The sequence below is a fragment of the Mustela lutreola genome, chromosome 16, assembly GCF_030435805.1.
Source record: "Mustela lutreola isolate mMusLut2 chromosome 16, mMusLut2.pri, whole genome shotgun sequence".
NCBI lineage: Eukaryota > Metazoa > Chordata > Mammalia > Carnivora > Mustelidae > Mustela > Mustela lutreola.
The window spans coordinates 57,839,146-57,850,860 of record NC_081305.1 but is presented as its reverse complement, the minus strand read 5'-3'; the positions used below and the strand labels follow the sequence as shown (position 1 = coordinate 57,850,860).

General features: G+C 44.9%; 1 long non-coding RNA gene across 1 annotated transcript; it reads left to right on the top strand.

The window, feature by feature from the left end:
* The first annotated feature begins 5,431 nt into the window (after window positions 1-5,431).
* Window positions 5,432-11,304, top strand: LOC131818761 (uncharacterized). The gene is made up of 4 exons (XR_009348928.1): window positions 5,432-5,638; window positions 9,003-9,167; window positions 10,122-10,273; window positions 10,736-11,304. It is a non-coding gene; the product is annotated as an uncharacterized LOC131818761 (long non-coding RNA).
* Window positions 11,305-11,715: the final 411 nt, after the last annotated feature.

The following is an 11,715-nucleotide window of genomic DNA, read 5'->3' as shown; positions in this document are numbered from 1 at the left end:
TTTTTAAAGATTTTGTTTATTTATTTGACAGAGTAAGCACAAGCAGGGAGAGTGGTAGGCAGAGGGAGAGGGAGAAGCAGGCTCCCCACAGGAAAAATAAAGCACAAGAAAAACTCTGGCAAACTCACTACTGTTTCTCAGGCCCCAGGGTCCCGTTTGGTCTGCCTCTTCTCCCTACCTTTCTGAGTCTTCTTATATTTGCTTTTACAGCTATACCAAAGGGAAGAAATAGGGAAAGGTGCACGTTCTCCATCTTTATCTTTCTGGAGGTCCACGCCTACTGACAGTTGTGTTGTTGTTGTTGTTTTTTTAAGATTTTATTTATGTGTGAGAGAGAGAGCACAAGCAGCGAGGAGGGGCGAAAGGAGAAGCAGACTCCCCGCTGAGCAGGGAGCCCGATGAGGGGCTTGATCTCAGGACTCAAAAATCATGATCTGAGCCAAAGGCAGGTGCTTAACCAACTGAGCCACCCAGGGGCACCATGACAGCCATCTCAGTCATAAGTCATGTATGAAGATACATGGAGTTCTAAGTGCAACTAGCTTAAATGACATGGGGATATTAGGAAGTAGGGCTAGAAACTAATAAAATAACACTAATGGTCTCATCTTGGTATAGCAACAACAAGGTGGATAGCAGAGCAGAAAACAATTGGCCGATGGCTAGGTCACCTACAAGATAAACTTTGGTAAGATACAAATTGGCAGAAACCTTCAAAACTTAAAAAATTGCCCCCCCAAATCATCCAACCCAATACAGATTGGATTTCAGTGAGTTGAATTTAGTGGATTAACCTGAAGATGCAGAGCAATCAATACTGATTCATTTCAATGCCACATCCATAGAACTACAAAGTCAGTAAAGGCCACCACCTCTAAAAACAAAACTAATAAATGATTTCAAAAGCAGAACGTGGAGGGAGAAAGTGAGTCGATAATTTCAACGTGGGTGGAAATAAATCCATATTGTTGGTAGAGTTGGAAACCGAGCAGGAATAAGCCGGGAATAATGGTGCCAGGAAATGGGGAGCAAGGGACAAGTTGTCCTTTTTAGTTTGTACAATTCAGTCCTGTTCCAGTTCTTGTGTTAGCGCAGGCTATGCATCATGTCTGCCTTAGAGAACTTTCTGGTGGGTTCAGATGAGAGGAAGCTAGGGAGGGAACAGGCTCCTTGAGTGTGTTGCCTGTGGTTTCCCTCCTTAAGTTACTTCTGGGAAGAGTTCCCTAATTGTGCAAATTAAAAGCTCAGATTTCCTTTAACATTGAATAATCCTTTCGGTCTGTTATCTAGCACTATTTTTTTTGTGTGTGCGTGTATTGTAAACCACCTTAGTTTTGTTTGTGATATTTTCTGTAGAATTTCTGCATTCTGTTACACAGGATAATTGCCTAAAGCAGAGTTTCTCAGTGGAAGTTTTTCTATCCTGCCTAAGTCATTTCTGGCAAAGGCTAGAAAGTGTCTCCTACCCCACATGTCTAAATTGCTCTCATTTGTCATGGCTGGCCTCGAACTCCTCTTATTGCCCTCATACTGGTCCTCATTCAACATTTCCCGGGACACAACTGGAATTAACTACCATCCATCCCGTGTCTGGAAGCTGGAAATTTACAGGGAAGAACAACAACAAATTTAAGATTATTTTCCATTAACAGAATATTTAATTCGGGGGCTCCTGGGTGACTCAGTCGGTTAAACGTCTGCCTTCGGCTCAGGTCATGATCCCAGATCAAGCCCTGCATCGGGCTCTCTGCTCAGCGGGGAGCCAGCTTCCCCCCTCTCTCTCTGCCTACTTGTGATCTCTCTCTCTGTGTCAAATAAATAGAATCTTAAAAAAAGAGAGAGAGAGAGAACATTAATTTCCAACAAGGAAAGGGAAAAAGAAAAGACGGAGGAGGGGCAGGGGGAACCAAAATGAAACCAGAAAACCTAAAGTAATCTGGAGTTTTCAGATGTGGCCCTGGTTTGCCAGGAGCATCGTCCAGGGAGGGGCTGAGACCTGGGGGAGAGATGCTGGCTCCCCAGGTCCTGGCTGTGTTCCTCATCCCTCTGGTGTCTGGATGCTGCTGTCCCTCCCTGTGCTCAGAGATGCGCTCCACTGGTGCGCACTGGTGCATTGGTCCACGAGCGTAAATAAACCAGAGCAGATGTTTCAAAATCCAAGAGAGAAAAAAACAGTGATGAGCCAGAAATTCAAGACTGCTCAGAAATAGAAGGTAGTTGATGATGGATTAGTCCCAGGACAAGCATTCTGCAAAGACTCTTGAGAGAGAAATGTCATACCCCAGGGAAAAATTAATCAGAGCTTATTTTTATCTAAATGAGGGAGCAAATGGCAAGGAAAGCTCACAATTCAACATCAGCAAGTAGCCAGATGAGTAAATCACTGTCAAAATGAGAGAACTAGTCTGCTAATGTTTACAGAGGGCTTTAAAAAAGAATTATCTCGTTAAATAAAAATTGTGAGTTTTTCCAAACTGACTTATGAGTGAAACTATCCAAGGCATAGGGAGTTGTATTGCTTTGCTTGGGTGAAAAAATAGAGGAAAAATTAAGGTAGAAAAAAAAATAGTCATCAGTACCATTCATTACTTCACAAAAATTTACAAATTATAACTCATAAAAATGAGAAGGAAGAAGGGAGTCCCTCAGACAAACCAAGAATCAGGTATATCATTTACAAGGCCTAAAACTAGAAAAAGCTCATGTTGTGCTTTGAGGAGTGTACCTGATGTGGAAAACAAAAGCAGAAGGAAAATTATTAAATTTCCTTACTACCTACGCCCACTGATAAGTCCTTGAAACAGGAAGAGTAACATTCTTCTAGGGACTCAACTACTGCGATGTTAATACTTTGCTAAGGGCAAAAGGCAATCCTAGCCTGACCCTCTCCCGCCACCCCCAATCCTGTAGGTCTTCTTTAATGTATAAAAATTCCTTTTGAGGGGCGCCTGGGTGGCTCAGTGGGTTAAGCCGCTGCCTTCAGCTCTGGTCATGATCCCAGGGTCCTGGGATCGAGCCCCGCATCGGGGTCTCTGCTCAGTGGGGAGCCTGCTTCCTCCTCTCTCTCTCTCTCTCTCTCTGCCTGCTTGTGATCTGTCTGTCAAATAAATAAATAGAAGCTTTAAAAAAAATTCCTTAGGAAACTTCATTTATCTCAGAATCCCCAAGATACGTGTTGGTAATCATCCCCCAGGTATACAGCCCACTGATACACATCTGAAGGGTCTCGTGACGAAGGTTTAATTAGATGGTAGTCATTTACTACCATTACTACCATTTACTATTTTCCCAACAACAGCTAGCCCCCTCAAGGTCCTGGAAACCTTGCTTCCAAAATTCCTTAGAGACTTACGCTATACCTCACCCCCTCCCAACTCGAAAGAATATCATGGGCCACTCCTCATGTCCCCAGTACAGCTCATTCAGCCCACGGATCCTGTCCCCGTGCTTTAATAAAGCCACCTTTTTGCACCAAAGACTTTTCTGGAATTCTTTCTTGGCCATCAGCTTTGGACCCTAATGTTCTTTTCTTCATCATACCTAGACCAGGGTGCTGGAGGTGGGGGATGGACAGTTCATTTTATTTCCACAGTATGGTTCATCTTATTATTGCTCTAATCTCACACATTCCTGCTGTTTCACAGAATTGTTTTGGACTCTACAAGATGCTGCGAGCCTTCAGGAAGTTAGGATGGGAGGCCAGTTCCCTGCCTGTCTTCTTGCCTTAGGACTCCATGCCAAGCCCCTTTTCAGTTGTGTGAATTAAGAAACCTATAGTCAGGGGTGCCCGGCTGGCTCAGTCAGGTGTGAAGTGTGCGGCTCTTGATCTCGGGGTTGTGAGTTTGAGCCTCACGTTGGGTGTAGAGATTTCTTAAAAATAAAATCTTTAAAAAAAAAAAAAAAGAAAAGAAAAGAAACTTGCAGTCAGACTGTCTAATGGTAAGCAATCCTTGAAGCTGAGAATTGAGCCCAGTTTATCATGGGGTGGGATGGTGATGGGTTGTAGAATATCAATGTGTCATTAGATGTTCAAAAATAAATTCAAGGGGTACCTGGGTTAAAGGTCTGGCTCTTGCCAGTCTTGATCTTAGGGCCATGAGTTCCTGTGTGTCTTTAAAAAACAAAACAAAACAAAACAAAAAAACCCCCAGCAACCAGAGAGGGGGCACCTGGGTGGCTCAGTCAATGTTGAGTTTCCACCTCTTAGTTTTGGCTCAGGTCATGATCTCAGGGTCGTGAGATTGAGCCCTGACTTGACCTCCGTGCTCAGCATAGAGCCCGCTTGAAAGACTCTCTCTCCCTCTCCCTCCCACCCCCTCCAAGGCTTGCGCTCTTTAATTAATTAATTAAAATCTTAAAAAAAAAAAAAGAGAGAAAGAAAGCTGAATACATAGGTATAAATATAGTTATTTGGGGGTAAATGCAATATAAAGCAAATCCAACCGAACCACATTAATATTTAATGAAGTATAAATCAAAGCTGTAATTTTCAAATGGGGGAAAGGAAGCATTTAAGTTTGCCAAGTCCCAATTCCTGAAGAAACTCTTCCAAACACTAACAAGTCCCTAATCTAAAACCCCTTTACAATTAGGTAAAGAACCAAAAGTGTAACAAGACTTAAAAAAAACACTCTGCCTAAAAAATGATTGGGTCATTAAAAAGGATATTGGTACAGGAACATTATTCACCTGGATTGAGAGAGAACACTGTAAGGGGACAGGCTTCGGATCAAGCAGAACACAGTGGTCTAGAAGCTTTCACCAGGAAGGGTTTCTTTTTGTCAGTTCTCTCTTTGCAGTGTAGACTGGACTGCTGTGTAGACTACAGCATAGGCCACATTCAGAAGTGGCTTCCAGAAGCTTTCAAGTCTGTAGTCTTTTGGGGCGCCTGGGTGGCTTAGATGGTTAAATGTCCCCCTTCGGCTCAGGTCATGGTTTTGGAGTCCTGGGGTCCTGGGATCCAAGATCGAGCCCCATGACAGGCTCCTTCCTGGCTCAGTGGGGAGCCTGCTTCTCCCTCTCCCTCTGCCTCTCTCCCTGCTCATTCTCTATCTCTCAAATGAGTAAGTAAAGTCTTAAAAAAAAAAAAAAAAAAAAAAAAAGCCTACGTTCCTCAGCAAAGCCTAAGGCAGAAACCATACCTTGATGTTCTCCTGCAGCCCCTTCCTGTTGGTCACCTCACATGCAAACGTGGGGACCACTTGAGTGTGAGCCTTTTTAAAACAAATATATCCCGAGTGCCTGCTTTGGCAGCCCCTTTGGCCCCTACACGTGAGGATGGGAGCATGAGCACATATTCAGGAGGCGCTCCATATTTTTTTTAAATAATTTTGAAATAAATTTAGACTTTGAGTTTCAAAAACAGTTTCCACACACCCTTCACCCTTGTACCTCCCCTAATTGATCCTCTTACATAACCATGGTACACGGATCAGAACTGGGAAGTTAACACTGGCGTAATATGATTAAATAAACTCTAAGCCTTATCCACATTTTATGGGGTTTTCTGCTTGTATTCTTTATTTTTGTCCCAGGATTCAAAATGCTGCACTTCCTTATTACGTGTCCTTGGTCTTTTCCAGACTGTCAGCATCTCAGACTATCCTGTCTCCTGGGACTCCGACATTTTGAAGAGTAGGTAAGTCATCTGTTCTTTCATAGAGTGCCTCTTAGTGTGGGGACTGAGATTCTGAATTTTTGGTGTGTCCTTCCCTGTGCATCATGTCAAAGGGCTTGTGATGTTGGTGTTAGGCGCAATCGCTATTTAGGTGTTTGGCATTCAGGTTTCTTCCTGTCAAGTTACGCACTTTTCTACCACCAGGTAAGTTTAATTATGCCTGTTAAGTCGATTTCATTACTTAGATTCTTTGGCTGGTGGGATGGTTATCTTTTTTTTTTTTTTAAAGATTATTTATTTATTTATTTATTTAACAGACAGAGATCACAAGTAGGCAGAGAGGCAGGCAGAGAGAGAGAGAGAGAGGAAAGCAGGCTCTCCGCTGAGCAGAGAGCCCGATGCGGGGCTCGATCCCAGGACTCTGGGATCGTAGCCTGGGCCGAAGGCAGAAGCTTTAACCCACTGAGCCACCCAGGCGCCCCTGGGATGGTTATCTTTACATCAACCTGACTGGGTCCAGGAACGCCAGGGTCTGCTTAAACATTATTCCTGATGTGTCTGGAAGAGGATGTTTCTGGAAGAGATTAGCATTGGAATAGGTAGATTGGGTGAAGCGGATGGCCCTCCTCAAAGAACAGGATTTCCCCGGCCTTACCTTTCGGATCAAGGAGTGAGCAATGCTGCGGATTGTAGAATTGCCTGCGAGCAGCCAAATGACTTCAGGGGTTCCCTGGGGAAGCAGAGTCTGTCCACCTTGCAGTAAGCAGCAGTAAAGGAAAGGGGCTCTGTCAGCTGGTGGCTAAGCTTCAGCTTGGGGGTCGAGACAGCTCTGTAGTTCCAAGCAGCATTGAGAACAAAGACAGAACCCCACGCCTTGGGGAGTAGACTGGAATAGGAAGCCCCGTGACAGCTGGAGTTTTCCTCCACTGGAGCCAGCTACCAAGGTACAGATCCCAACGGCACCCTGAATAAGTACTTTGATGTATTATGCACACCATAGGACACCTGATCCATGAACTGAGGTAGAGTAGGGTGGGGTGGGTGGGAGGAACCGGGGCTCAGCCATCCTCTCTCCCGTTCTCTGCTCTATACTTAGTGGGGCTGATGCCTGCAGACCATTTCCCAGTCTCCAGGGCCAGCTGACTTTGGAGAGGGTGGGATGGGGGGACATGGGCCGGAGATTGGAAGAGGAGAAGAGAGAGCAGGGTATTGTGGGCTGTCCCAAGAGGGTGGGGGCCGGAAGTCAGTGGAGAAAGAGTTCCTCTGAGGCAAGGCGACCGGAGTGTGCCCTATACACCGCACGGGAACCGCAGGCAGGAGAGCAGAGGAGAGACTGTGTGCCACCATGTGGTGGTGGCGAGGGGCTACAGTTACAGGGCAGAGCGAGGGGGTTTGGGGACGTATGGAATTTTTCGGTAATCCTAGGGACTGTACCTGGTTGTACCTGGTCAGTTAGGGTCTGTGGCTTAATGAGCCTCTGTGCGTTGGCTCAGTGGTCACTTGGGGCTCAGGTTGCCATTGCTCAAGCCTGTGGCACATACCCTGCCCCTTGCCATGGCCGGCACCTGTGACAGCAGCTGCATCTCCCCCTCCCCAGCCTTAGCCCACCCTTCAGACCCACCGACTGCAGTTTTCACTGGCAACTCCGTCCCTGGGCTCTGAGAGCGCCACCTCTTTCCTTTTCTTTCCAGGGAAGGATGGGCACGGCTACCCTCTGCAGCTGAGCTGGGTCACCCCACTGTGCCCTGCTTGATGCTCAGCTCCCCCTTCCCCTGCTTAGCCAGGTCTCTGTGTTAAATTCCTCTGTCGTAAAATCTCAAAGTGATTCCTGCTTTCCTGGAGAGACCTTGACTGAAACGGATCTCCAGAATGCCATAGATTGTGAAACTGGCAGGTGTGGTGATGGAATTAAGAATGACACAGTCATTCTTAATGTCTGTCAGTCTATCAGACTGTGCCTCAGGACTCCTGGTCTTAGAGATACTGGAGACCTTGAGATAAGTTCCGCTTGAATGAATGAGAATTGAGAAGGAAGAGCATACAGTGGCATATTTAAAAAAAAAAAAAAAGATTTTATTTATTTGAGAGCAGGGGGAGGGCGGAGGGAGAAGCAGACTCTCCGCTGATCGTGGATTCCAATCCAGCTAGGACTCCCGGGGCTCAGAGTTTGATTCTAGGATCCCAGGATCATGACCTGAGCCCAAGTCAGATGCTTAACTGACTGGACCACCCAGGTGCCCCTACAGTGCCATATTTAACACTTGTTGGCATAGTAGGTAGAATTGTGGCTAGATTAGGAACACCCAAATGAAGGCAGTAGTGTGTGGCCTGATCACTTGGAGCTCTTTGGTGGGAAATATTGGATAGCTCTTTGAATGTCTGAATTAAGTAAGCTACTGCAAGGACCTTTAGCAAAAAGTCAGTCTTTTTTTGCGGGACAGATTTCATTTTGTGACAGACACACACCTTTTGCAATGGTTCTTGGGGCAACTTTGGAAGAACTTATCTGGGTTTAGCTTAATTTTTTAAAAAAGATTTTATTTATTTATTTGACAGAGATCACAAGTAGGCAGAGAAGGCAGGCAGAGAGGAAGGGAAGCAGGCTCCCTTATGAGAAGAGAGCCCGACGCTACATGGGGTTCAATCCCAGGACCCTGGGATCATGACCCAAGTCGAGTCGAAGACAGAGGCTTTAACCCACTGAGCCACCCAGGCACACCTGGATTTAGCTTAATTTTAACCAACAACAGCCCCTTGTTAACATGTTGTGAGCAAAGAGGGAAAGGCACAGAGGCGGCAATTTCTTGCGGAATCTCCTGACGGTTAGCAAGATAGTAACTGCAATAATAGCATTTAGCGTGGGGTGCCTCTGGCAGGGCTTCTCAAAGAAAATATTTTCATTCCACCAAGAGCCTATCTAGTATGTAATTCATGGTAACCCTGTTTTGCAAAGATCTCTACTCAAAAGGCTGACAAGAGGGGAAAAGGCTGAAGGAATTACAGACAGCTCTGAGATCGGTGCCAAGATAAGGGCAAACAGCGTTTGAAGGGCAAGACAGAACAATTCCGTTGGAGGAGTCTTCAGAGGCGGGCTGGTGTCTACGAAGCGTTTGACTTGGGCGCCATCTACTGTGCAGGGGATGGAGGGACACCCCGTGCCCCTTTGGGGCTCATTTGCGTGAAGGAAAAAACACTATTTAACCTCACCAGGCTTATTTCTGGAGAAGAGGGTTTCTAGCTCTCCCGCCCAGTTGCTGGTGCTGATGACTGATTAAGAATCTGCATTAATCTGTATCAGCCTTCGCAGAACACAGATTCTGATTCCTGGATTGTGAGACAATAGAAAAGAACCCGTATATATATTTTCTTTCACGGCTTCTCTCAGATTTGTTCCGCAGAATGCCTCCTCAATGGGTGCTACTTCAGGGTGAATGAAGCTGGCAAGGGCAGTCTCTGCTGGGGCCTATAGGCAGGGGGTCGCCTTCACCTCTCCATCAGGTGTCTCTGCGCCACTGACCTAGGACCACAGACGTCTATCCTCAGCCCCCAGGTCAGTTTAGTCGGCTGACTCATGGCCCTATTTGTGTGTGTGTGTGCGTGCATTTATTTATTTATTAATAATTTATTTAAGTTATCTTGGGCTGAATTTTTTCAAGATTTTATTTTTTTAAGTAATCTCCACCCAGCGTGGAGCTCAGGAGTTGCATGCTCTACCAGCCATGCCAGCCGGCCTCCCCATTTGCACATTAAATGAAGCAGGCCTCAATATATTGGTTCAGGTGTGAATACCCCCGGAAACGTGGGCTGTGTATTTCATCATGTGGAAATTTTTTCCCAAAAACATTTATGGTACTTAAGAACACAGAATTTTTTTTTTTTCATCATTACTGCCAAAGCAGTAAGATATGAAAGAAAGCAAGCTAAGCAGAATGACAAGTTTCTCTCTGAAACCGGACATAGCAGCAGTTCCTACATTCTTGGAATATGTTCGGGACCACTTTGTGAAAATAACACAGCAAGGATAGAATAAATAAATTGACAAAGAAGAGAATCACCTTATCAAAAGAGATTTTTTAAAACAGATTTCTGTTGCAGGATGCTCTCTTTCCCCCTGTGGCTCCACTTCTTTCGTTGCCTCTTGCTTTTAAAATGCTGAAGACTGGGGCACCTGGGTGGCTCAGTGGGCTAAAGCCTCTGCCTTTAGCTCAGGTCATGATCTTGGGGTCCTGGGATTGAGCCCCGCATAGGGCTCTCTGCTCGGTGGGGAACCTGCCTACCCCCCTCTGTCTGCCTGCCTCTCTGCCTACTTGTGATCTCTGTCTCTGTCAAATAAGTAAATAAAATCTTTAAAAAATAATAAAATAAAATGCTGAAGACTGGCCTTTTAGAACTCAGAATGTAACCACAGTTGACCCTTGAACAACACAGGGGTGAGGCACCAACCCCTTATGTGGCCAAAAATTCACATATAATATTGACTCCCCCAAAACTTCACTGCTAATAGCCTGCTGTCGTCGAGAAGCCTCACAGATAACATAAACAGTCCGTCGGCACGTGTGTTCTGTGTTCAGTGTATTCCGTACCGAGTTCGTAGACCTGCAGTGGTTGATGGGTCAACTACGGAGAGCTTGCAGTGCTCGAGATCGACGTGTAGTGGTAAGTTGCCTTGGTAGAAATGCAGAAGGGTTTTCTGTAGACAAGGTCCTGGCATCTGTATTCGTTGTACTTATATTCATTTTACTTATTCCTTTTTACTTATATTCCATTGTACTTATTCCTTTCCGGTTTGGACACCCTTTATTTCTTTTTCTTGCCTAATTGCTCTGGCTCAGACTTCCAGTTCTGTGTTGAATAAAAGTGGCAGGAGTGGGCCTCCTTGCCATGCTCTCGATCTTCGAAGCTTTCAGCCTTTCACTATTGGGTGTGGCGTTATCCCTGGGCCTGCCGTGCACGGCCTTCATTATGTTGAGGCCCTTGATACCTAATATGTTGAGAGGGTTTGTTTTTTTTTTTTTTAACCATGAAAGCATTGCATTTTGTCAGATGCCTTTTCTGTTACTATTGAGATGATCATATGACTTTTTTTTTTTTTAAAGATTTTATTTATTTATTTGACAGAGAGCGATGACAAGCAGGCAGAGAGGCAGGCAGAGAGAGAGGAGGAAGCAGGCTCCCTGCTGAGCAGAGAGCCTGATTTGGGGCTCGATCCCAGGACCCTGGGATCATGACCTGAGCCGAAGACAGTGGCTTAACCCACTGAGCCACCCAGGCGTCCCAAAGATGATTATATGACTTTATCCTTCATTTTGGGAGGTGGGTGATGGTTGCACAACAGTATGAATGTACTTAAAATGTCACTGACCTGTATACTTCTAAATGGTTAAGATGAAAAATTATCTGTAAATTGTCTGTTATCTGTAATTTAACACAATAAAAAAATTGGGGGGAAAAGTTTATTTTGAAAATAGGGCTAAATTTGAAAATAAAATTTAGATCATAATAGCAATATGTGATTCATTTTTGAATAAACAAAGAACGAATCAAATGATGGTTTTTGGGGGCGTGTTTGTTTCTTGGTTGGTGGGGAAGGAAGGTGAAAGGATTAGAATTTTTTCTACAAAATTATTTCACATTTGACTTTTCTAACCTAAGATATAAGGTTAATTTTTGCAGAATTATTCTAGGGTGCCAACGATGTCCCCAAATGCCTCTCTCTTAACTCCTTAAATATTCACCTTATACTTTTTTGAAGGCTCATTGTGCCATTATCCTTGTGGATATTAAGTTCTTCCAAAGTTAACTAATGTCTCAGATTCCAATTGTTCAAGAGATTTGGATGGGATTCTGTCACTTATCTCCCCGACCCTGACAAAGACTTTCTGTAACCAAGCATGTTTTGTAAGATCTGCAGTTTCACCTTGAATCAGAGGGTCGCAAAGAGGCTGGCCTACGAAGAAGCATCTGTAACAAGAGAGGAGTCACACTAGAAGTAAGCAGGGACACGCTTGGCGGGGACTACCACATCAGTGGTCAGTTAAATATTGTTGTGATAGCAGGCTTTTATTTCCCCACAAAGTCTTGTAATTGCAAGACCCAGA